A 27,383-nucleotide genomic window follows, 5' to 3' on the forward strand; every position below is an offset into this window, starting at 1 on the left:
CTCACTGTGTCTCACACCTGCACACACACACCATGGGTGCTGGGGAAAAATAAGCACTACCGCAATTAGGCGGTAGTGTGGGGGACAAAAAAAAAGGTCAGGGGTGTCGCGTCTTCCGCCAGGATCAACTGGGCCAAATGTTCCGGACTACTGGTTGGTCCATGGCGGGTGGACTCTCTGCCGGAGGAGCTACGGGGGTTCAGCTGGAGTACCACCCATCTCCTCTACCTGGGCGTCTACCTCGGCCCGGCTGAAGAATCCTGGCCGGCCAACCGGCAGGAGCTGGAGGCCAAAGCCTCGGCTCGCCTTGGCCGCTGGACTGGAGTGCTCCGAGTGCTATCTTACAGGAGTCGAGTGCTGGTCATAAATGAGCTGGTGGCCGCCATGCTGTGGTACCGGCTGGTCACTTTGGTCCCTCCTCCTGGCTTTGTCGCTGACATCCAGAGAACTTCTTCTGGGACAAAAAGATGCACTGGGTCACTGCGCAGGTTCTGAGTCTCCCTATTGAGGAGGGCAGTCAGTCGCTAGTGTGCGTCCGCACCCAGGTCGCAACGTTCCACCTTCAGACCTTGCAGCAATACCTTTACGTCGAGTCTCCTCCTAGGTGGTGCGCCCTGGTGACGTATTTTTTCCGCCAGGTGTGTAACCTCAACTACGACACGCAGCTCATGTTTGTCGACCGTGACGGTTTGGAGGTCGCCCTCAAGACGCTGCCTGTCTTTTACCAGGACCTGATCACTGTCTGGAATATGGTCGAATCGCGTCGCGCCTACCCTCCGGCTGGAGTAGCGGCTGTCGTCAGGGAGCCGTTGCTCAGGAATCCGCACCTCCGTACTCGCGGGTTCGAGTTGCTGTCGGAGGGGAGGGCCGTGGCGGCGAGGGTGACCAGGGTCGGCGACGTGCTGGGTGCCGGGGGCCTGGGCTGGACACTGCCGCAGGACATAGCAGGCAGGGCAGCGGTAGACGTCCGGTACGTGGCCACCGCCATCCGACGACTCAAAACGGCGGCTCGGACCCGACGTAGTGCACCAGTTGGAGGACGCTCAGGTATGCGGTGGGATCCCGTCCGCGCTCACCCCAGCCCGGACGGAATTTCACATTGGCCCCAAGGTCCCATACTTCCCGCGGGAGCCTGTGCCCCACAACCTGAGCCTCCTCCGGAATTTTAATTTTGTTCCCTTTCAAGGGGTAAAAAGGCGGGCCCTGTATTGACTGCTGCTGCACACCGTCCACCTCTTCTCCCTCATCCACCGTCCGGACACGACTTGGCGTGCCCATTTGCCACCGGGCGGTGGGGATCCCCAGTGGAGGGCTCTCTATGCGGCGGTCCTCCCCCTTTCTCTCGGGGATCTGGGGTGGAGGGTGCTGCATGCAGCGGTCCCCTGCAACCGCAGATTGCGGTGGTTCACGGACTCCCAGCCCAACTGCTTGTTCTGTGGCGCTGTGGAGTCCGTGGACCATGTACATATTGGGTGTGGGCGTTTGCACTCCCTTTTTGATTTTCTTAAAAACCTCCTCCTCTGCTTTTGGTTGCACTTCAGTCCCACACTCCTGATCTTCGGGCACCCGGTATGGAGGAGGGACGGCAGGTCTGAAGACCTCCTCGTGGGTCTGCTCCTGGGCCTGGCCAAACTGGCCATAAACAGGTCCAGGCAGCGGGCTGTGGAGGGGATCGTTAGGGCTGACTGCCTGCCCCTCTTCCGCGGTTACGTTAGAGCCCGGGTGTCCTTGGAGAAGGAGCACGCGGTGTCCACCAACACCCTGGAGTTGTTCAGGGAGAGGTGGCCACTGCAGGGAGTGGAGTGCATCATTTCTCCCTCTAACTCTATTTTGATTTAATCCCTGCCCCCACCCCTTCACTGTTTGATCACACAGCATTGCCCTTTGATGTGAAGGGCACTGCTTATCATTGGTCACTTGGGTATTTTCTTTCTTCCTGGTGGTGGAAATTGAATAAAGATTTGTACACCTTATGTCTTACACTGTGTCTTACACTGCACACACACACAACACGGGTGCTGGGGAAAAATAAATACTACCGCAGTGAGGCGGAAGTGTTAGGAAAAAGAAAAAAGAAGAAAAAAAACGGAGAAAAATAAAACAGGGATGTCCAAGGATCTGTTCACTTTGACAGCCAGCTCTAAGGGAGCTGGAACAGTGTCAAGGACTCTCCACATGTAAATAAAGGGTGATGGTGATGGGATACAGTCTCCGTGGAGTCATTTCACCTGATAGAAGACTTCTGAAACAAGCTCTCCGAGCAAATGGTTACTGGGAGGGCACAGGAAACACATCAAAAACACATTCAAAGCCTGTCTGAGAAAATGAAATATCATGGAAATCTTGTATTTAAGAGCACTCAAACTGAAGAAGAAGCATCTAGGAAGGTGCCATCCATCTCCAATATCTTTGACAGGTCCAGGTGAAGACCAAGCCAAAATAGTAGCAGACGCATACGGTAACCCAAGCATCCCATCTCATTCCCTACCTGTGGCAGCGTGTGCGGATCCAGCACTGGACTGTTTAGTCACCTCAGGACCACAACACCCGACTGAAAGAAAGTCATCCTTGGTGCCATGGTTCTGCCCAGGAAGTGTTAACTTGTTTGGTTTCTAAGTGTACTAAAGCATAACATCTATGCCTTTCTCAAAAACATTACTTTGAACTGCCAATAATAACAACATATACACTGCAAAGAAAACATGAAATTAAAATTAGAATAGATTTGTGGAAAGTTTTAGCAGGAATGCAGGACTTTCCTCTGCTGATCACCAATAGATATCACATAAATACACTCACCAACATTTGTAAAAGCTTTCTTCTACTTCCTATAATTTTTTTGTTCACAGTATTTTGTTACTCAACAGTTCCAATCAGAAAGAGAATCCAGCTATCAGTCCACTCTAAAGGTGTAAAAGAGAAACAAGTCATTTTAAAACAAAAGAAAATTCACAGAGAACCTCATCCTCATTTAAGTCAATCACTAAATTATTTTACTGCCAACCAGCCATTTGAGAATGCCCTGCAGTCATAAGTTGAAAAGTGACCATAATTGAATGATGGGGTTGATCGCTTTTACCTCATCAAAGTTGAAAGTCTTTTAAATTTAGCCTGTGGCTAGATAAGCTGTCTTGTGCCAGATAACAAGCGGGCCACTGTCTGGTTTTCATCAGAAATCTGTTATTGTTTAATAATGTCTATTTTTGTATAAGCAGGTAATTGTCTGCCCAAACAGTAATAAAGTTCCTGGCGTTTGATGCTGGTATTCTTCATTAGTTGTGAAGTGGGGAATCATCAGCTTTTGAGGAACTGCTATTTTACTTGCTTGTGAAAAGATGGGAAAAATCTATTTTCCAAAATGCAAATCAAAACAATCTTAGTTATGTGGGTTTCAAAGAATATTCACAAACCCTCTGCATGGTTAGGAAGCTCCAACTAAATTACTGTCATAATCACAGAGAATTGGATATTATGCACCAATTCACAGGTATAGTGAGACTGTGCAAGAAGGAAAATGCTAGTAATCAAGACCCACCACACCACCAGTTGCAGTAACATTATAAATGTTTTGATTACATAGAAACATAGAAGACAGGAGCAGGAGTAGGCAATTCAACCCCTCAAACCTGCTCTATGATTCAGTACGGTCAATACCCTAATCCCACTCTCCCTCTATATTGCATTAGCTACATTGCGACATTGCCTTCTTCTCGAAAACACATCATGCTTTAGCCTCAACCACTTTCTGTGGTAGTGAATTCTACAGGCTCACCCTTCTCTGGATGAAGAAATTTCTCCTTATCTTAGTCCTAAAAGATTTACCTCTTATCTTTAAAATATGACCCCTGATTCTGGGATATTTCATTGTTCCTGCATCTAACCCATCTCGTCCTGTTAGAATTTTACAGTTCTCTATGGGAGCCGCTCTCATTCTTTTATACTCCAGTGAATACAATCTGAACTGACTCAATTTCTCCTTATACATCAGTCCTGTCAACCCAGGAATCACTTTGGTAAACCTCCGCTGCTCTCCCTCTATAACAAGAACATTCTTCCTCGTTAAGAAGGTCAAAACTGCATTCAATATTCCAGGTGTGGCCTCACCAAAGACCAGTATAATTGCAGCAAGACATCCTTGTTCAAGTACTCAAATCCTCTTGCTATGAAAGCCAACATACCATTTGCCTTCTTTATTGCCTGCTGTCCCTATGCAATTACTGTCAGCAACTGGTCCATGAGGGCCTCCAGGTGTCATTGAACATTCCCCTCTCTCAAATTATGACCATTCAAATAATAATCTACCTTGCTGTTTTTGTTATCAAAATGGATAACCTCATGTTTATCCACATTATACTGCATCTGCCATGTACTTGCACACTAACTGTCCACATCACTGCAACATTTCTGCATCCTCCTCGTAGCTCATTCTTCCATCCAAATTTTGAGATTTAGTACCCTCATCTAAATATTATGAATAGTGGGGATCCTAGTACAAATCTCTGCAGTACCCCACTCATCACTGCCTGCTATTCAGAAGAAGACCCACTTACTCTTAACACCAAAATGGTTAATTGTGTCCCGTTTATACTGTTAATCAGAATAAAAGAGACTTACACCGGGTTTAACAAAATCCAAATAATCCAATGCTTTTTAAGGTAAAACTCACTTTTAAAAGAAGTAACGTAACTGGTTAATTTGTAAGCTATAATCTGGAAGAAAAACGGTATCCACTTTTCCAAAAAGACACATTCACATAACACTGAAGACAATAAACTCTGCAGAGATTTTTTTTAAATCCTTTTTGGCCAAGAGACTGAGAACAGTGGAAAGAATTAAATGCTTCATCAAATCATCATCCACAGGGTTTCTTGCTGATGAAATCAAATGCTAACTGCTGTAGACTGATAGAAAATCTTCAGTTCAAATTGAAATCAAGCTGGGTATAATTTTTGGAATGTGATTATTAGTTTTTCAGGTCTTATAAGGTCATCAGAAATATTGATTTTTTTGAAACTATATCATGTCCCCAAGAACGGCTACTGAGAGAGAGAGAAAAAAACATTTGCAGCCGCCAGGATTTTCTTCCTATGGCATCTAACTTTGTGAAAATTTGAGGAAATACATTCTGGCTATTGAGGGAGTGCAGCGTTGGTTCATGAGGTCAATTCCCGGAATGGCGGGACTATCATATGTTGAAAGATGGGAGTGACTGGGCTTGTAACACTTGAGTTTAGAAGGATGAGAAGGAATCTGATTGAGATGTACTGGACACTCTGGAGGCAGGAGGCGTGTTTCCGCTGATGGGTGAGTCGAGAACCAGAGGACACAGTTTAAAAATAAGGGGTCGGCCATTTAGACCAGAGTTGAGGAGAAACTTCTTCACCCAGAGAGTGGTGGATATATGGAATGCTCTGCCCCAGAAGGCAGTCGAGGCCAAGTCTCTGGATACTTTCAAGAAAGAGATGGATTCAGCTCTTAAAGTTAGTGGAATCAAGGATTAGGGGATAAGGCAGGAACTACTGATTGTGGATGATCAGCCATGATCATAATGAATGGTGGTGCTGGCTCGAAGGGCTGAATGGCCTGCGCCTGCACCTATTGTCTATTGTCAAAAACAGAACTTAATGCCAGAAGAGGTAGTTAGACAACCTCCAGCACAGAGGCCTATTGTAGTAATTTTTCCAAAGCCAGTTTTTCCAGCAATGAAGAGCCATAAATCTAATCCATTATCAATATAAAAGTTTTGCTTGTCTTTTCTCCAAAGTTCTTTAACTTCCAGTAAACAGCATGTAGCTTACAGCACACATTAAAAGGTTGACCTCACTCGTCAAGAAATCACATGGTAAAAATCCTTTTCAATCTAGAAAGTGTCCAAATAGTTCTACACCTTCAAATTTTTCACGCAGTTCAAAAACATAAATATGTATTTATAACAACTGTGAATAAATAAAAACAAATTTCTAAATTTTATTTTGAGTTTTTCACATCCAATCTTAGAACTACCAATGAGGTTTTCATGTAATAAAATGATAATTCACAAAGATGATTATTAATATTAAAGAAGGCAAAAGTGAATGTGCTATGCAAATAATGTGAATCAATTCATGAACTGTATTCTTTTCCTTTTGGTAGGTTTGAGATGGAATGGTTCTAAAACCTACTAATGTGAAATTGCCACTGACCAGGAAAAAGGCAGGAAAGTGGAGTTGTGAGTTATCAGCTCAGTTATATCTTATGATTGAATGGATCTGCTGCAACTTCCTTTCAAAATCTATACACACAGGCTTTCTTGGAATTCAGTAGAAAACTCTTCACTGTCTTACCACAGCTGGACATTGGGAAAAATACAGCTCTAATGCAGATTTTCAGCAATTTTCTTTCACAGGATGTGGGCATCGCTGAGTGGGCCAGCATTCATTTTCCATCCCTACTTGCATTTGAGACAGTGATGATGAGCCAACTGTTTGAACAATTGCAGTCCATTGTGTAGCTACATCAGCAGTGCTGCAAGCAAGGGAATTCCAGGATTTTTACCCAGTAACAGTGAAATACTAATGAGACGGTTTCAATGCAGCGCCAGGTGATGAGCTGAGAAGGTGTTGTTTAAGGAGCCTTGAAGAATTGCAGCAGTGCATTTAGGGTATGGAAGAGAAAGGCAATTGCAGCTTCATAAAGAGTGGGGAAGAGTGGAGGGTCAGCAGCTTCTCAAATAGCATTAGAAAGTGCAGGGACAGCAGCTTTGTAAAGAGAAGAACGGATCTGTGTGAGAAGGGTAGTAACAGTGGGAGATAAAAACCAACAGCAGAGAGCTCCTTCAACCTGTTTCTAACTCCAAGAGCCAAAGTATGGTGTCACAGAAATAAAGCACATGTCTTCTTTGTATCTCTTCATTAGTCAAGTCATTTCAGTCATTACAGCTTAAGATTTCAGTTAAAAAATTCACTTTATAAATATTTCATACCAAGATAATTAATGAAATGTGATCGACAATCAAAGGTATTGTCTGGAAAGATGAGTATAGAGATAGGAGAGCTTGGCTAATAAAGGACTGTGTCAGTGCAGTGCTGATTTGTGTTAGAGATAAAACAAATCATGATGTGCAATCAGCTTACATAGAAGTAAGGAGTAGGAATAGGAAAGAAATCACTGGTGGGAGTTCTCTGTATCCTCCGTAAAGTTGCTTCACTGTAGGACAAACTATAAATCAGAAAAGAATGGAGGTGTGGAAGAGCATTACAATTGTCATGGGTAATTTTATTCTGCATGTTGACTGCAGAATACAGATGAAGAATAACATACAAGACAAATTTGAAGAGTGCATCAGGGTGTCTGAAGAGATCCCATTGTTAATGATCCAGCAGGGGATAATTTATCAAATTACAAATTCAGAGGGAGGGCAACTTGGGTTAAAAATTGTTATTTCATAATGCTTGGCAAAAAGTTATTCCAACCACAAACAAAGAGTTGATGAGATGGATGAATCATCAGTGGTTAACAACTGCAGTCAAGCAGGCAGTGGTGATGAAGCAATGCAATCAAAAATTAAGACACGCAAAGTGGTAAGAACAAGAGATAAACAGAATGTTGGAATTTTTTTAAGAACCTGCGGAAGATAATTAAAAAGTCAATAAAGGTAGAAAAATTACGAGAGAAAAATATAATATTTTATATATATTATGAACTAAATATAAAAACAAACAGCATATTCTACAGATATATAAAAATAAAGAAAATAGCTAAAGTGTGGGAGCCCTGGAGGATTCAATTGGGGAATTAATAACAGGGAACGGGAAAATGATTGGTAATTCAAAGCAGTATTTTGCATTTAGTTTCATGGTGGAGGGCACTATAAGCATCCCAAAGATAGCAGATAGCAAAGTGCTAATAGGAGGAAAGATCTTAGAACAGTTTCGACCATGAATGACAACATATTTGACAAACTAATAGGACAAAAGCCAGAGAAGTCATCGAGATCTGAGTGGTGCTAGAAAAGCACAGCAGGCCAGGCAGCATCCGAGCAGCAGGAAAAATCGACGTTTCGGGCGAAATGTCGATTTTTCCTGCTCCTCGGATGCTGCCTGACCTGCTGTGCTTTTCCAGCACCACTCTAATTTTGACTCTAATCTCTAGAATCTGCAGTACACACTTCTGCCAACTCAGTGAGATCTGGTGACCTGCACCCAAGAGTTTTAAAGGATGTGCCTGCGTAGATAGTGGAGACATTGGTTAAATATTTCAGACCTCACAGGATTCCATAAGGGTTCTAGCAGATTGGAAAACCACCAGTGCGACCCTCCTGTTCAAGTAAAGAGGGCAAGAGAAAGGAGGAACACCAGTTACCTCAACATCTATTTTTTTGGAAAATGCCCATACCCATTATTAAGGGAGAAATAGCAGGACGTTTAGAAAAGCTTAATGCAAACAAAAACAGACAACATTGACTTGTGAAAGGGAAGTCATTTCGGACTAATTTGGTAGAGTTCTTTCAAGATGTATCAAACAAAGATGATAAAGGGAAATTGGCAGATGTGTCGTCTTTGGATTTCCAAAGGGCATTAACTATGATGCCACATTTTTAAAAAATTGTATTAGCATGGAATGCAGAATGGTTCACACATATAAGACAGAGAGTTAGGATTAATAGGTGTTTTTCAGGTTAGAAAGACATAGCTAGTGGAGTGCCATAGGACCAGTCAATTAAAGATCAATCATTTATTGTCAATAGTAATGACTTGGAAGATGGGGTAATGTGTAACATATCCATATTTGCTGATGATACAATATAGATTGGAAAGCACGCTGTGATTAGGACATAAGGAATTTGCAATGGGATGTGAGTGAGTTATCAAAAATTTGCAGATGGAGCTTAATGTTGAAAAGTGCGAGGTCATGTACTTTGGTATGAAGAATTAGAAGACTGACTATTACTTACAAAAAACATCCGGCATAGAGGGATCTAGGTGTTCTTGTGCATGAAACATAAAATGATAGAATACAGGTGCAGTAGGTAACAGTGAAGGCAAATGCAATTTTGGTCTTCATTGCTCAGAGCTGAGATTTAAAAATAGAGAAGTTTTGTAACAACAGTTCAGAGTGCTGCTGAGGCCACACCTGGAGTACTGTGTACAATTTTGATCACTATAAATGAAAAAAGGACAAACTGGCATTGGAAACTGTTCAAAAGACATTCTGCGATGAAGGGGTTGCAATATAAAAGTGACTAAACAAGTTAAGTCTTTTTTCATTAAAGTTGAGAAGAATGAGGTTTAATATTATAAGATCCTGGGGTGGGGGGGTTGAGGCGTGGTTTGACAGAGTAGATATCAAAAAGATGTTTCCACTAGTAGAATATCTCAAACTTGGGGACAAAGTTACAGAATAAGGGGGCACTTCTTTTAAAACTAAAATGTGCAGAAATGGATTCTCCAAGAGAGTGATGAACGTCTGGAAATCTCTACCCCAGAGAGTTGTGGAGACTAAATTACTGAAAGGAACTAAAGAGATACTAGACAGATTTTTAAATATTGGGGACTTGATGGCTATGAGGAGCTGGCATGAAAGAAGTGTTGAGGCCAGGGAAGATATTATTGAATGTCAGGATAGGCTTGGAGGGCCACATGGTCTAATCGTACTCCTACTTTTTATGTTCTTCTGCGATATGTGGGATAAAAGGTGTCTTTAAATGCTGCAGGAATTAGAGATGCTTGTCTGGAAAACGTAGTGGGGGCCTTCTGGCTGGTTTGCCTCAGCAAGCACACACTCCGACATAGCTCATTGTAAACCTGAATCTGGTGTGAAAGTACAAAAATGGGTCATGAAGTCACATTTAGATTGTTTGTACAATTTGTGAGCTGTGAAAGTTCACAAGTCAAACTTTTGTGAGCCCAGATAAAAATTTTCCATAAAAGCTCAAAGCAGTATATTGCGCACAGAATTTAACTCCTCCATTTTCAGAGTGCATCTGGACAGTGCATACATTGTCAAAACTTACTTGTTTCTAGATTGAAGTAAACAAAGAAACAAGGAATTGAACAAATATTTACACAATCTGACCATTTTTAAAAGTCATTAATTCATCAGCTGAGGGCTTCATTAGCTGGACCAGCATATATTACCCATCCCTCATTGCCCTTGGTAAGTTGCTAGTGAGCTCCCTTCTTGAATCACTGTGGTCTATTTGCTGTAGGCAGACCACAGTGCTGTTAGGTAGGAAGTTACAGGGCTTAGACCCAACAACACTGAAGGAATACTGCTACATTTCCAAGTCAGGATGGTGAGGGGCTTGGAGGGAAACTTGCAGGTGGCGGTGTTCCCAAACATCTGTTGCCCTTTCTTTCCAAATGGTAGTGGTGAAAGAATATAGTACATGCTTTTGATGGGATTAAACATTAGTTTTCTTTTTGCTTACCATTTGAATTGCTAAGGTCATTAGTTGAATGATTACATTTCTTTTTGTAAGGTTCATCTGTATTTAACAGCAATTAAAGTCAATCAAAAAACTAATGTGAAATGTAATTATTTTAACTGAATGTTACCAAAGGTGATAAAGGCAACATGACAGAAATTATCCTCTGTCCTTAAATAATGATAACTGCAATTAGTTTAATCTGAATTCATCTGGAATAGTTAAGAATCTATTTGACAGGAAAATGTTGCAACATGATATTAAGAATGCCAAAACATTTTTCTGATGTAAGAGGATTGAAGACATTTATGATATAGCATTACTCCTGATAGGTTTTGCAAATCTGTGTCTATTCTGACTGATATTTGAATCTGGTGTAATTTAATAGAAAGCAACCTAAAGACAATTGATTTTGTGGGTGCTGTTATTCTAATTCTACTGATAACAGCTTTAGTTTGGGAGATCATTAAGATTAGTTGTTCCTTTCATATTTACTCTTCTCTTAAGTGGTCCTCAGGATCAAGCATACCTTGCTTCCACTCCAGTTTGGTGGGTACTGAGATGGTTCATAAGTCTAATTTGCAGTCTGCAGATTCTGTGCCATGTGAGGCAAATGGTGCTTGATCAGTTGTTAGATTTTTGTTCAAAGATTTTTGTATTCCAGGCACAATAACATTTTTTGAGAGATTTTCTCAAAGGCCTGTTTTGACTTTCAGAAACTACTTGTAGTTTACAGAAACTCCTTTCATTCTAACCAACTTAGGTGAAGCCGTCACATATTAACAATATTTTCTATTTCATGTTGGTTTATACAGTATTTGGACTCACACAAAGCAGAATTAGAAAAAAATATAATGATTAACCTTTCATTAAAACGTAAAGCCACAACGAAATAAGCATTAAGTTGCCTCAACAGCACAGTACCTAGCACTTCCAAATCATGGAGTATAACCTGGTGTTGTGTGATTTTTAACTAAGTTAACAGCAAGCATTTGTTTCTTCAAAATAACTGATACATAATTACATAGCCTTAACGTAGAGATTCACATGATTTTTTTCAATGAACTCAAAGTTGGAACTAGGTCTGAGATAGTAAAGGATCTCTTGAAAGTGCTGGACCCAGCTTGCCTCTTCCCCCTCATCTATCATTAACACCCTACTGTTCTTGCCTATAATTAGGTGAAATGTTGTTGCTTCTAATGCCAATCACTTCCCATATGATATTCTGCAGCATCTTCCAGTTGCTCTGGTTTCCTACTTCGCATGATTCCCTCCTTTTTAATTCTATCCAGCCTTACTTATCTTGCCTGAAACTCTTATTCACATTTTTCTTCAGTCTTCTGCACTTCTCACCACTCCACACACATCAAAAGCTCAGCTTAAGTGTCAGTTGGATGGAAGCCAGTAAACTATTACATCATTACTACCAGATTCCACACCAGCACGCCAAAGTCACTGTTGTATAAATATCTCCACCATAGGTATATGCAGAGGAGGAGAAAAAAATAATTTTACCATCAATATAGGACATGCTAAGTGAGGCACCCAATTATGATATTAAATTAATGATCTGCAACCTTGATGGCAAATGGCAAGGATTGAACAATACACTTGGTCCCATGGGTCAATGACTATGGATAACAGAAAAAAACAAATCTCTGCTTGCCTTGTACAACACCAGTGGGCTCAACATTGTGAATACCTTATTTCAAACACAAGGACATGCACAAAATTATATGAAGGTCTTGAGATAGTAACAGCCTGAATAAGATTGGCTATACATACATCAGTGGTAGATGAAGGATATCCCTACAAGATGTCCAGATTTGTCCACATGTCAATATAAGATTGGACCATCATCTTAACTTCACAGAATCACAGACGTGCTACAATGCAGAAGAATGCCGTTTGGCCCAACATGTCTGAAATGGCTTTCCAAGTGAGAATTGTGACTTACTGCCCTGTTCCGGTGCCTTTTCCCCATGCCACTGAACATTGTTTATATTTAAATAATTTTCCAATGCTCTAATGAATGCACCAGTTGAACAGAATTCAGCAAGATCCACCTGAAACTGAAAAAGGCAACAACCACCAAGTCACAATGACCATTTGCAAAAGAGAAGTACAAGGACACAATAGGCAGTCCCCAACTGGTCCTCTTCGACCAATAATTTAAAGTAGTAATGAAGTCAGACACCATTGAGGAACAGTCAGGCACTGTTACAAGAGAAATTAAGGAGAGTGTCGAAAACATGAAAGTTAATTGCTGAAAGAAAGCTGACTAACAGCAAGAGGGTCTCGGAAAACAACACAGAAGACAATGATGCAGAGTCCCTTTAAAATAGATCTTATTGGATTTACAAGGAGCAGGCATGTTTTACCATAAGCTAAATCTGATTGTCCTACTCTGAACTCCCTTAACTCGCAAAACAGGTTTTGCTAGGGGTAAAGAACCTGGAAATGAAGGTGCCTTTGAAGTAACCCTGATTGGTTGCTGCAGTACATCCTATTAATTCAATTTATTGCAGCCACGCTGAACAAATGAAGTTGATATTAATCATGGTAATAAAATTCCAAAATGCTCTGCCCTGAATGACATCAAAGTTCTTATGTTTTCTTCTGTAGCTGTACCCAGGAGGTGAGGATGACAGTCTAGTTCTTTCTGTTCAGGATATAAGATAGCAAGAAGATTTATTTTGTCTGCCAGATACAGCACAAGATATTCACTGGAAACAACCACCAGGGAAAATGTTATCTGGCCAAAAACTGAGGAAACGAAGTCAGACTTTAAATTCTGTACTTCCTTCTTGAACTTCTGGAAAATATTGTTATATAAAATTGCTCATATGAAATCTAGTTTTTTGGCTTAAATTGAGAGTGCGCAGATGTTTTCTGGGATATAACTGCTGCTTCTAATAGATCAAAAGCAAACAGAGTGGATAAAAAGCAAAATATTACACACACCAGAAATATGAAACAAAAACAAACAATTAAGAAATACTCAGCAAGTCAGCCAGCAACCAATGAGGGAGAAGGTAAGTTAACATTTTGGTTGCGAATCTTTCTTCAGAATTCAGGCAACATCTCTGCATGGTCCTTTTGATTTCTGTCTTGGTTAAGAATGTGCACTTTGGCAATGGAGCTTGAAGGCTCTTCAATGGTTCAAGTCATGATTGTATGTGGGTAGAGAGGAACTTGTAGGTTGTGGTGTCCCTTTTTTAAAAAGTATCTTTAATAGGCAGTGGGTACTTACTGTTAATCTTTAATTGCCTTTCTTGAACTGCTACAGTCCATGTTGGGCATATAAACTCACAATGCTGTTAGAAAGGAAGTTCTTGACTTTGACACAGAGAGAATGGAGGAACCGAAATATAGTTCTAGGTATGTGGCATGGAGGAAAACTTGCAAGTCATGATGTTCTATGCACCTGCCTTTGTCCTTCAGGGTGTATGAGGTCACAGATTTAGACACAGCTATCAGAGGGGCCTGGGTCAATTGCAGCAGTGTACCTAGCACACGCTGCTGCCACTGTGCATTAATGGTGCAGAGGGACTGAATATTGAAAATGTGGATCAAGTACCAATCAAATGGATTTCTTCATCTTGAATGGTGGTGAAGCTCGAGTGTTTTGGAGCTGCATTCATTCAGACAAGTAGAGAATACAATCACCCTCCTGACGTGTAACTGTTAGATGGTGGACAGGCTTTGGGAAATCAGAAGGGGATTTACACACTGCAGATTCCCAGCATCTGACCTGCTCCTATAACTACAGTATTTATCTGATTGGTCCAGCTCAATTTGGGCAACGCCCAAGTTGTTGATAGTGGTGCATCCACAGATGATAATGCCATTGAACATCAAGCAGTAATGATATGGTTCTCTCTTATTGGAAATGGCCCATCTCTGGCACTTCCCTGCCATGAATGTTGCTTATCACATATCAGACCCTGAATGCTGTCTATGTCTTGCTGCATATGGACATGGATGGCTTCAGAATCTGAGGAGTCACAAATGGTACTGGAAATTATGACTGAAGTCAGAAAGTCAAAGGTCGGAATGGTCATGAATGAAGCAGCTGAAGACTGCTGGAAACTATATTGTGGAGCTCATACAGAGCTATGCTGAAGCTTCCTTCCTTTAACTAAAATGTGATTCCAACCTGTGGAAAGTTTCCCTGATTCACATCGACTACAGTTTGCTATATTTTGGGACATTCAATGTCAACATCAGGAGAAAGACAGCATAAATTTTAAAACAGGAAGTCATGCCATTGATTACTCTTTTTGTGTGCAGGTGACTAAAGTAATAAACAGCAGTAGGGGGATGTATCTGGATGGTATTTATCTGGACCTCCAGAAGGCTTCAATAAGAGGCTGTCAGCAGAATATGTAACCCATGGAACTGAAGGTAAATTATGAGCAAATTAGCAGAGCCGCAAGAGACAGAAAGTAGAGATAATGGTAAGGATAATAAAATGGGTTAAATCTGACTCTGTGAAACAATAATGGAGCACAGTATTCATCAACACAGGACAGGCAGGTCCTCTAATGGAGGAATTTGACTAGTAGTGTCCCAGAACGTTCAACTACTCACTGTGCCTGATTTCAGAGGAGAGCAAATTCATGCTGATCTGAATGAGACTACCACTCCACCTCATTTTCTTAAATAAAAGATGGGACATCCATGTTTATGAGAGGAAATCCTGCTCAGGACCCCCTCAGAGAGGCGAAGCAGTATTTCCCATATGAGAGTTCCTTCATTGGGCAAAACTGTCAGATGAAGGCACACCACACTCCCCTTTTCACAGCAGTCAGTGCCGTATTCTGACACTTCAAGGTTAACAGCCACTTAGCCAACTGCTGTCAAACTGTAAGTAGGGAAGTTGGATGTTTGTTTGCTGAGAAGGTAGTGAAATAAATGTGTTAGGTGCCAGGTAAGCAGAGTGGGCAGATGGGTAATGTGCTATGTGGGTAGGGTGCCAGCTGAGTAAAGTGCCAGGTATGGAGGTCGCCAGATGGATAGGAGATGAGTTGCCTGGTTGGTAGGACACCAACTGGGAAAGGGGAGACTGGCAAGTGAGTAGGGTGCCAGGGTGCAGAGTGACAAGGGTGCCAGGTGAGTGATGCAGTGTTTAGATTAGGTCAGGATGGGGTGCAGAGGTGGGGAGGAGAGGGTGGGTGTCGGATGTGGTATGTGTGTCAGGCCCATTGCAATAGCACGGGTTGGGATTTGAAATTTGGGGGCTTGTTCTGCAGCAGCAATGTGTGTGTGGGGAGGGGGGGGGGGGGGGGGGGGAAGCAGAATATGGGTGTTGGGTCAGGCAGGGGTTGGGTGGTGGGGGAGTGGGTTGAGGGCTGGATTTGCGGTAGAACTAGGTTCGGGCAATCTAAGTGGGATTTCCTAGGGGTTGGGTCAGGCTCTGGTCAAATTCAGTTGCAAAGGGCAGCAGTTGTTTTGTCAGTTCCCAGGGTGAGGTGTATTAGAGTCTGTGTGGTGGGTCAGGTTCCATGGTGGGAGGAGAGGGTTCCATATTCAGGATGATGAACCCTTAGTGGGTGGTGTCCAGGCTGGATGTGAGGGGTGTGAGTGGTCTGGGGGTGGTGTAGTTTATAGTGTGTGTGCTATGTATGGGATGGTTTAATACTGTAATTACTTAGAACCTAGACTGTGCAGCTAATTGCCAACTATTCTGAGTAACTATTTTATTTTACAGAAACTTCCAAAAACTCTGATTTAAATGAAGACTTTCAGAGGGTTCCGGGGTAGAGGAATTATCCAGTGGAACTTTGAATTTCCCAGGAAATTCCCTCAGCATCTGTTATGATGGGGACTCCCCAGGATCCAAATGTATACCTTTCACCTATGCCAGAATGACGTTTGTCTGGTCATTGGAAAATTCAGGCCAGTGTTTTTATTAGCACCTTATATGATGGAAGAAAATGCCATATATCCAAATTTGCTGGTGATGCAGAGATAATATTGTACGTAGTGTAGATGGAAACATAAAGATGTAAATATTAATAGATTAAGGGAATGTGCAAAACTGAGACAAATGGATTTCAATATAAACAACCATGAGGCCATCCACTTTAGTTCTACATAATGAAAAACTGGAAACCATGAAGATCCAAAGAGACTTGAGTGTCTGGGTACGAAGATTACTAAAAATGTAATGAACAAATGTAGAAAAGCATCAAAAGATTATAGGCAATTAGGACTAGTTTAATTTAGGAACAAGGTCAGTGAGGACTAGTTGGACTGAAGGGTCTATTTCCATGCTGTATTGGTCTATGAAAAATGGAATACTGTTCTTTGTATCTACAGAACAAGTATGTCAGTGGGCCCCTGTGGCACAGTGGTAGTGTCCCTACTTCTTAGCCAGTAGACCCAGGTTCAAGCTCTACCTGCTCCAGACATGTATAACAATATTCCTGAACAAGAAAATACCAACAAATAGAAGGAAAACCCTAGCTGTGTGCAGCCCCTTTTCAAACACATCCACAGTATAATTACACTGGGAACCACATCTTAGGGAAGATATTTTAGCTATGAAGGGAATGTAACACTGAATCACCACAGTAATACTTGTACATCAAGTGTTAAATTATGAAGTGAAATTACACAAACTGAGTTAACACTTCCTTGAATTTAAAAGAATGAGTGATGATTTGATGGAAATTTTCAAGATATTAAGGGAAGCAGAATGTCAGACAGACACTATGTTCATCCAGTTATGAAGAAAGGTCACTGGACCCAAAATGTTGACTCTACTTTCTCTCCACAGATGTTGCCAGACATGCTGAGTTACTCGAGCAATTTCTAAATTCTATCCATTTATTGGGAGGCTACAATTGGTGGGAGAGAAGTGGGCAAGGTTGGGAGGGGGAGCACCGTGTGTAATTAATGGCAAGCTTTTCAGAAGTGATGTTAGGCAACATTTCCACATGCAAGGCGTGGTAGTTGAAACACTCTTCTGAAAATGGCAATTAATGCCATTTAGTTTAAAGTGAAAATTCATAGAATTTTGGTAACCAGAGCAAAGGCAGGAAGGTGGGTGCAATGATCTCATCAAACAAACTTTAGGGCTAAAAGGCTGATTCCTGACACTAAATGAAGGATACCATGGCTGGTCTCCCCTTAAATCATTCTCGCACTGTTCTGTAGTCCACTAACATGAGAACTAATGAAAGAAAAGCTTAAAGATAGAGAAAAAGGCCAGGATATGTATTGATGACCCAATGCTTTCCAGATGTACAATGGGGACATTGGAATCCAACAAAGGTTGGATGCAGGTTCTATCACAGAAATGTATGACACAGCATATATTGGTAAAGGTTTCAGTATCTATAACTAGGGCCAGCACCTGCAAAAGGCTTTAGACTCTTTGAATATTCCATTGACATTGAATGCTTGTCTGCAGTTTCCTTCCTTCAAGTAGTATAAGACACTGACATGCATTTATGTAGCCTTGTCATAATTAGTAAAGGCATGTCATATTCATAACTTTTAAAGCATGTATTCAGTGTGAAATCTTTTATTTTTTAAATACATGATAATGATACTAAAAAAGGGTCTTCTGACTTGGATTGTGAATTCAAAACTGGCAGGATTCTCTCAATACCCCAGAGCATTGTTGTTCTTCCGGGTTGTGATAACCAATAAAATCTCCAACACTACATTTAGAGAAACCACATGATAGGGAAGCCATGTTGGCCTCCTTTTTTAATCTTTAAATTCTGGCTGAAGATAGAGACAGAAACAGCAGCACCAGAAAGCATAGAAACACCTATACCTTATGAACTGGAGACTAACACCATAAGGCGAAAGTGGGTACGGCAGATTAGAGTCAAGATTAGAATGGTGCTGGAAAAGCACAGCAGGTCAGGCAGCATCTGAGGAGAATGAAAATCGACGCTTCGGGCTGGGGCCCTTCATCAGGAATTCAGGCCCAATATGTCGATTTTCCTGCTCCTCGGATGCACCTGACCTGCCATGCTTTTCCAGAACCACTCTAATCTTGACTCTGATCTCCAGCATCTGTAGTCCTCACTTTCACCTCAAAAATGAATAAACTTGGAGGCCTTATGGTGTTAGTCAAGATTAGAGTGGTTCTGGAAAAGCATGGCAGATTGCTAACAAAAAAAGTATGCATTTTTAAAAAAAACTACCTGAATTTGGGTCTGGATAGAGCAGGAGTTCCACTGCAGATCCAAAGTAAATTGTTGACTCTGACTGAGCCCTCTCCTGATCACCTGAATCATGATGTTACCTTTCCCTTTGTTCTTCTCTTCTGATCATTTCCTGCCTGATAGCTTCTCCCTTCTTCTCAAAGTTAATTAAGGGATGCTGCTAAACTCATTCCCATGGATCTAGCAAGTTGATTCACAAGTAATATCTGGTGTGGTTCGCTTTCTGCACAGAGGCCAGCATCGCATCACCAAGTCACCCTTTAGTTGCTTGTGCACAATACACTGGCTGTGGCCAGCCAGCTCGGAGTCAGTCACCTGAACTGAGGAGTTTCTAATCTCATGATCATACAATTTTTATTCATGGTTATACAAAATACAGTACAACAGTAACAGTACACAAGAGAAACAGAGACACGACCATAAGGTGCTGATCTCCTGATTATATTTTTTCTTTTTTTTCTTCTTTCTTCCCAAACAAAAAAGTGACAAATTTCTTCCCTAAACAAGAAGGGAAAAAGGCAAAGAAACTCTTCTCCTCAGGAGCACACTGACAGTAGCACCAGCCAGCACCGAGTTAGTGCTCTAAACTGAGGAGACTCTAAATCTCCTGATTATATATTTTTATGCATAGTTATACAAAATATAGTACAGCAATAACAATACACAACAGAAACAGAGAGACAACCATGAGGTGCCAATCTCCTGATTATATTGGTCAACCAGGGTTTTCCTGATTGAACCAGATTAACAACCCCAATCAATAACCTCATAGTCAACGAGGTCAGCCTGGTTCTAATCACTACACTTTCAGACACACCTCTCGCAATCTCAGTGCATCGTGCATTTCAGCCTTGAAAACAAGAGAACTCAAATGTCCATCTGAGAAAGTGCTTCCAGAATACTGTCACAAAATACATCTGCAGCCTGGAATGTACATTTTTTTTTTGCCTTTTTATTTAGACTTTAGTTCCTAAATATCTAACTATGTTTACAATGCAGATATGAAATTGAACTTTTCTCCCTCAAAGAAAGATTATCCACTTAAGAGATAGTGTAAATTGTGGGACATTTGGGGCTAAGATAGTAAAAAAACCACCCTTGTAATGCAAAACTGAAACTGAGTTATCCTCTGTTATGGGATTCTGTGATCCAAAACCTGAAGTTGACAACGCCAACTGAAGAAATCACAGTTGGATAGGAGAGATTTTGTTAGTCTTTATCTTTCCACTGATCATATCAATTGTTTTCAAATCAGTCCATAGCCTTACTTTTGCCCTTTGCGTAATATCCTCTCTTGTATAATGCTGAATTGCCTGTGCTCTTCCAATTTTGGCATCTGGTATATTCACTATTTTAATTATTCCACCATTACAGCAATTGCGGTTTTCAGTTGCCTCGATCATAGATCTAGAAATCCCTTCCTAAAGCTCTCTACCTCTCTAAATCTCTCTCTCTCTCTTTAAGCTGTTTCTTAAAACATAACTCTTTACCTAAATTTTGATCATTTATCTGAATATTATCTTAAGCAGCTCCGTGTCATACTGTTTCATGACATTCTTGTGAGGCCCTTGAAATGTGTTACTACATTAAAGACATTGTATAAAATGTAAATTGTTATTGTAGCACCAAATGTCTTGTTTACCCTTGATATACATGGTTGTATGTGACTATGCTACTGTCACGAGTGTAGTGCTGGAAAAACACAGCCGGTCAGGCAGTATCTGAGGAGCAGGAGAATCGATGTTTGGGGTATTAGCCCTTCGCAGTCCCACATGTGGGTGACTGAGATGATAGCCTAGCTCATTGATAGAATCCAAGATCAAACAACTCTGTGATTCAGTATGCTATGAATTAGGTGATCTTGGTGTAGTGGACAAGTAATAGAAGCTTACCGATGATAAGTGTTTGTAACCATGCAGTTTTAGCTGCCTAAACTCCAGTGTACTATAGGCAGAAGTTTTTCTATGATTCATTCAAGGGATGTAGGCATCATTGGCTGTGAAATCCAAAACCTTAGCTTTTGTCAACTGTTCCTATACCTCTGGATTTATTAAAGAAAAATCCATTCACCGATAAAGAGGGTTGTTAATCTATGTGAAACTTGCACGTATATTAGATGGCATAAGAAAACTGAACTTTACTATTAATGATTATTTAGTCATTTATTTCCAGCAATCTTACCTGTGATAATAAATTTTGTAGAATTTCAGACTCGCAAGTGATACAAAAATAAACACAACGTTAGTGCCACATGGCACAAAAATATCATATACATTTCATCATGTACTTGATGTTGTGTCTGCATCTTATCTTGAAGGAGATGAAACGCCTTGTTAAAATGTCAGTGCAATGATGTGCCACCATTTTCTACTTTTTGCAAGTTTTTGTTTTGTGTTCAATGTCCAGATCTTCTCTTTCTTGTAGGTGTTCACATACTTTGCAAAAACAAGCCGAAGGAAAGTATATGAATTTCACTTTGTTCTTAAACGTAGGTGTGTCTGACATTTCATTTTCTGAATGACAAATGTAATATTCATACTATAGTGAATATTTGGCTAGTTCAAAAGCATGCTCCTACTTGTTTACAAAAATGCCTGTGGGTAACACGCAGGTGGGTTGGTGTGTGTCTGTCACGAACATAATCGCAAATTACAATGGCATTTAAATTCCATGGTCCATTTATGTCTGCCAGACCCTGCAGCACTGACCCCACTGAGGTATGTGAGTCAAGGGAGAACACCTAACTAGCCTGGGGCCGTCATATGCCAAAACCACTGCAATCAAATCTTGGGTACTGACCCTCGATACTGCTGGGAAATTAAGCCAATGCTTTCAGGACTTGAGAGGATATGTCCAGAAAATATTTACTATCCCTCTGCAACCTATAATATTCTATAAATATTATAATAAAAATACATTTGTGGTTTATTTGTCAGAAAGCATTTTTCTGATTTATTGGAGGTTAATTTAGTGGCAGAACCGGAGCACACAAGAGCACTTGGTGCATGCAAATGACTGGCATGTGATGCTCATATGGCTGCAAATACTTTGTGGCAGTGCTCTGAACAGTAGTGTAGTATAAAAGGGAAAGGTAAGGGGATGTTAAAGTTAAAGGGATGATGATGGTAATAGGAAGAGAATTGGGTGAATGGCATGGAAAGGGGGTTTTAGGACAGGCATGTCATGCAAGAGAGGTGATTGGATGGAAGGGATGGCATGGGAAGGGTGGCATGACAAGAATGGAATGGAAGAGATGGGATGGTATGGAAAGAGGATATGGGAAGGATGGAACGGGAAGTTGAAATGGCATGAGAGAAATGGAATGATTGCAATGGCATGGAAATAGAATAGGTTGAGTAGGAGAAGGGATCATGGAAATTTAGGGTTGTATAATGAGAATAACAGCAGTCAGTTAAGGCATAGAAGTACTGATATAGAAAAGATGGAATGAATGAGAGGAATTTCATGGACAAGGTGGAATGGCATAGGATGGAGATGGGTCCTTCGAAGGAATGGAATGTCCTGGAAGGTGGAGATGAGATGATTCAATTGTTTTGAGCATATCAATTTTACTATGAATATTTTTATAAATCTCTACCAGATGACTTACTAAAGGTATTTGGGGATCTGAATTTCAATGTGATTCCCATTGTGCCCAGTATGCCTCTTGTCATTCAGGGTCTCAGCTTTAAAGTTACCATGCCTCCTTGTGAGGGCAAGGGAACAGGAATTCTCTACAAATGTGTCCCCATTCCTTGTTGCAGTTGTCCTTATTACAGCTATGCAATAACTACAACTTGTTACTTATACTGTGCCTTTGACAGAATATACTTCACAGGGGTGTTAAGCAAACTTTGACACTGGGAAAGAGGTAGTTTTTAAAGAACGTTTTAAAGCAGAGAAGTTTAAAGAAGGAAGTCCAGACTTTGGGTGGAGTCAGGTGAAAGCACAACCACCAATGGTGAAGCGATTAAATTTGAATACGATAAGAGGCCAGAAATTCTGCACTTTACAAATTCCCATGTAAAAGGCAAATTGCCAATTTCTGTCATATAGGAATTATTACAGGAGTAGCATTAGCTTATCAACCATTCAATGTGTTCATACCAGATCTGTATTTTAACTCCATCCACTGTGCGTCTCTACAACTGGCGAGCAAATCTAATGTATCTGATTTAACATTAGTAACAAAATTAGCAACTTTATGTGGGAAAATCCTTACACTTCTATTTAGAGAGTAAGAAGTGCTCTCTAAATTATTTCCTGAATAACCAAAGTCTGGTTTTATAATCATGTTGCTTCAGCCCAGAGACTACCACCCGCAGCAATATCTCCCCCTTCAATTCTTTTCAAATTCCTAAACTCTTCAACCAAACCACCCTTTAAACTTCTATATTACAGGGAATAAAGACTAATCTGTGTCAGCTATTTTCATAATCTAATATTTGGAGCTGTGCAGTCAGAGACTAATATATCTTTTCTAAGGTGTGATGTGTAATATTAAATACATTAATCCAGATGTGGTCCAACCAGGATATTCCACAACCAGAAGAAAACTTTTTTTCCTTTATATTTTACCCCTCCAGTTATAATGGTGAACATAAATTAACTTTTTTTAAAAAAATGTATTTGTACGTGACTATTCCATTCCGGTAATCTGTGTTCACGGAGTCTTAAATCTCAATTGTTCCAAACATGTCAAGATGTAAAAACATAATCTGGTGGGACACCACCCACTTCTTTGTAACTTGAAAACATGCTAATAATTGCTACCCTTTGACTTCTACCATTTAACCAGGTCAATAATTTGTCTTCAATTTCATGAGCTTTAATTTTGGCTAATGGTTTGTTGTGAAGACCCTTATCAAATATCTGAAACTTCACATCGAAATCATGCACAGGCATCTTTCTGTATACCACCTTAGTTACTCTGTCAAAAAGAAATCTGTTAAATTCAGGAAATGTCAGAAATACTTTATAAATCTAATCAGCTCAAGTTTTGCTTCAGTGTTCCATCACTATAGTTTTCATCCTACAAAAGTGGTTAGACCAACATATGTTTTTTTTCTTTCCTTTCTCACCTTGCTTAAGCACATTTTATTCCTCGGCAGTAATCCTGGCCTTCTATTATGCTCATGCTGTAACTGTGATAGGTGTAAACCAGATAGGACAAAGAATTTCAGCTCAACTTATCTGAATGCCTTCTACCCGCATCAAATTTAAATGCAAGTTCCATTCCTATATCATCTCTCTATGCCAACATTCTGTGATTCCCTTTCCCCAACCAGATTTTGAAATTATTTGCCTCCATCCTCAAAGATGTGGGGTTTTTTTTCATTTCTCTATGTATGGATCTCAATCAGCTCTATTTTCCCATATGCACAATCTTCATATTTTGACTTTATTTGCACATGCCATTCTCTGTGGTCCAACTTCTTAAAGTTCAACACCAATAGACTCAATCGTATTCAATTATTGTGCACCTTTCCTTTCCTTGTGGCTTCTTCCATAATATATTGGCAAGTTGTTTTACAGCTGGATGTCCATTCTGCTTCAGAACATCTCCATTTATCTGGGCTGTTGACTGGCTACCAATACATACTGGCTTGTCTGCTGGGACCCAGACTACATCCATCATGGCACATTATTGCTACTTAAACAAAGGTCAGCCACATGCTCAGCCTCCAGTACATAGATTTTTAAAATTACCATTCTTACTTATATTCTTCTCCATGACTGCATATCCACTTTCCTTGCAGCGATTGTAAAACCCAGTTTTTTACACACAAGCTACCATTTTTCAAACCATACCTTGAACTTTGGAATTCTCAGCAGGATAATAGGTTGGTGAAAGATACAGGTGGCAGGTGGGAAGTGAGCGGTTACAATGCAAGGTGGCTGGTGTAGCTCCACCCTTCAGGCTCACTGCCTTTATTCCTGATGAAGGGCTTTTGCCCGAAACGTCGATTTCGCTGCTCGTTGGATGCTGCCTGAACTGCTGTGCTCTTCCAGCACCACTGATCCAGAAAGTAGTATGATAGCAGCTGACTCGAGGACCAAGTAGCAGATGATTGCAAGGGTAAAGTAGTAGGAGAAATTGGGGGATTAGGATGTCAAATGGGTTACAGGCAGCAGATGGGTGAGAGGTAAGGGTGCCAGGTGGGTAGGGGTACAGGTATTGGATAGATGGGTAGCTGTCTAAACTGCTAGATATGTGATGGATCGAACCGGGAATTGGGCGGCGGGAGTCAGGTCTGTGGACTGTCACTTTGTCAGGTCTGGGGCTGGGGCTGGGGGTTGGATTTTCAGCTCTGGGGAGGTGGGGATGTTGCATTGGGTCCGTGTAGGGTTTGGTCTATGGAAGATCATTGATAAGGATGGGGGTCATTTTTATAGCTAGCCAAGAGTTAGAGCAGTTCCTTTAGGTTTTCCTGGCTGCTAAGTCAAGTAACTGAGTCAGAACCATCTGAAGTGTCCTGCTCGAACTCGGAGGCTTTTTCAGAGTCCATGCCACTGGTACAATGAACAGCCCTTTGCAGTAGATCTGGGCCGCTGAGCCACCAGCCTTAACAAACCAAAACATGAAAACAGACATAGCTCCTGAAGAAGGTTGTTTGACCTGCAATGTTAATTCATCCCCCTGCCCCTTCCACGGGGGCTGCCTGACCGGCTTGAGATGTTTACTGGCAGATTTCCAACCCCTACGGTACTTTAATTTCGTAAAGAGACCGCACTCGCCTCTTATTTGGGATAGCACGAGAGTGACTGCGATGTTCCTCTGTCAGACTTTTGAAATCAAGTCCCCGCTTTGTGCGTTTTTCTCTCCCGATTTTAAAGTCCTGAGCTTGCCATTTGAAAGTTCGGTGATTTGATAAGATCTTCTTTCCGTCCGTATGTATCTTGCCACCCCACCCACTTTTTTTTTCCTGCCACGCCCTGCTCGATTTTTTTAAAAACTCGACCTCAGCCTCGTTAAAGCCGCCCGTCCTCCCGCCCTTTGCCCTTTAGCAGCTCCCCGTTCCCCTCCATCCCCTCGCTGTCCCTCAAACCTCACCCAATGTGGGCACACCTTCTCCTCCGGTCCCTGTTGCGCTCGACCAACGCCCGACTTTCTCCGATGTTTATTTTGATCTGTTCCCAAATGGAGGGGGGAATGTGCAATTAAGCAAAAAGGCGTGTGAGTCAGTTTTACACTCTGGACAGCGATGACACAGGAACTCGCTCTTGTTCTGTGTAACTGGGCACCGTGTCTTTGACCATTTCTCCAGACTGGCTGTGCACTGTCATTCATTGCGATCATTCGCAACCTCTCAGCGGTTTGTGAGGATTGGGGCAGTGTCCCACCAGCTCCTCACTCGCTCATTCGCTCTCCCTCACCCATCTTTCACATTCCCGCCACCCTCACGACACCCTTCTCTCACCCTCCCCACTTATCCCTCCCTTTCCCGCCACCTCTCCCCAGCCTGAACCCTCCTCACGTTTTCTCCTTCCTTCACGCCCTCTCCCCCTCCTCCACCCCTTTCCCTTCTACCCCTCTCTGCCTCGCTCTCCACCCTCACCTCCATCCACTCCATTCCCCTACTTTCTGCGCCCATCCCCCTCCCCTCCCTCGCCACCCATCTCGTTTTTCTCTTCGCACCCTCTCCCCCTTCACACCCTCCCCTGTCCTTCTTTCCGAACCCTCGCACCCTCTCTCCCACTTACTTCCCTTTCTCACCTCCTCCTTTCCACTACACCCACCTCAACCCCCTCCCACCCCAACTCCCTCCTACCACCACCCCCTCTCTCCTCCTCAACCCCCTCTTTCTCTCCGAGCCAGTACACTCCTCCCCTCATCCCCTTCTCCCTCTCTCCCAGTCCCCTATCTTTCCCTCCCATCCCCTCTCCCTTAATCCCCCTCCTCTCCCACACCATCCCCAGACCCCTTCACCCCTTTCCTTCCTTCCTCCTCTTCCCTTACACCCTTCCCCTCCTTTCTCTCCCCATCCCTTCTCCCCTTCCACTCCCCTCTTCCCCATTCACCAATCCACCTCTCCCTGACCCCCTCTCCCTCTGTCCCCCTCTCCCCATCCCCCCCTCCCCCTCTCCTCCATTCCCCAATCCACCTCTCCCTGACCGCCTCTCCCCATCTCCTCTCCATCCGCCCCCCACTCCCTCTGGTCCCCTCTCCTTCTGTCCCCCTCTCCCTCTGTCCCCCTCTCCCTCTGGTCCCCTCTCCCTCTGTCCCCCTCTCCCTCTGTCCCCCTCTCCCTCTGGCCCCCTCTCCCTCTGGCCCCCTCACCCCCATCCCCCTCCCCCCCGTCCCCCTCCCCCCCCGTCCCCCGTCCCCCCCCGTCCCCCGTCCCCCTCTCCCCCCGTCGCCCCCTCTCCCCCCTCTCTCCGTCCCCCTTTCTCGGTCCCGCTCTCCCCGTCCCCCTCCACATCCCCCTCTCCCTATCCCCCTCTCTCCCATCCCCCTCTCCCCCATCTGCTCTCCCCCACCTGCTCTCCCCCACTGACCCCATTCCCCTATCTCTCTCTCCCTGTCCCACTCTCCCCATCTCCTCTCCCTTCGCCCCCTCCCCTGTCGCCCCTCCCTTTGACCCCCCTCCCTCTGTCCCCCTCTCCCTTGTCCCCACCCCCTCCCAACCCCCTCGTCCCCCTCTCATCCAGTCCCCCCTCCCTCTGTATCCTCGGCACCCTTGTCCCTCTCTCACTCTATCCCCCGACCCATCTCCCCCTGACCTCTCTCCCCCATCCCCAGTCCCCTCCCAACCCCCTCATCCCCCCTCCCTCCATCCCCCGACCCT

The 27,383-nt window shown here is 42.6% G+C and overlaps 1 long non-coding RNA gene across 1 annotated transcript in view; it reads right to left on the reverse strand.

Moving 5' to 3' along the window:
- LOC148150617 (uncharacterized) overlaps positions 1-25,920 on the reverse strand; it is a 126,769-nt gene extending 100,849 nt beyond the window's left edge. The window contains exons 1-2 of the long non-coding RNA XR_015753744.1: positions 25,649-25,920; positions 2,800-2,903 (exon numbers count right to left, since the gene is read on the reverse strand). This is a non-coding gene — a long non-coding RNA (uncharacterized LOC148150617). The remainder of the gene's footprint in view (positions 1-2,799; positions 2,904-25,648) is intronic.
- Positions 25,921-27,383: the final 1,463 nt, after the last annotated feature.

The sequence above is a fragment of the Chiloscyllium plagiosum genome, unplaced genomic scaffold (genome assembly GCF_037043375.1).
Source record: "Chiloscyllium plagiosum isolate Xiang-an unplaced genomic scaffold, Cpla_swu_hap1 HiC_scaffold_3, whole genome shotgun sequence".
Classification (NCBI taxonomy): domain Eukaryota; kingdom Metazoa; phylum Chordata; class Chondrichthyes; order Orectolobiformes; family Hemiscylliidae; genus Chiloscyllium; species Chiloscyllium plagiosum.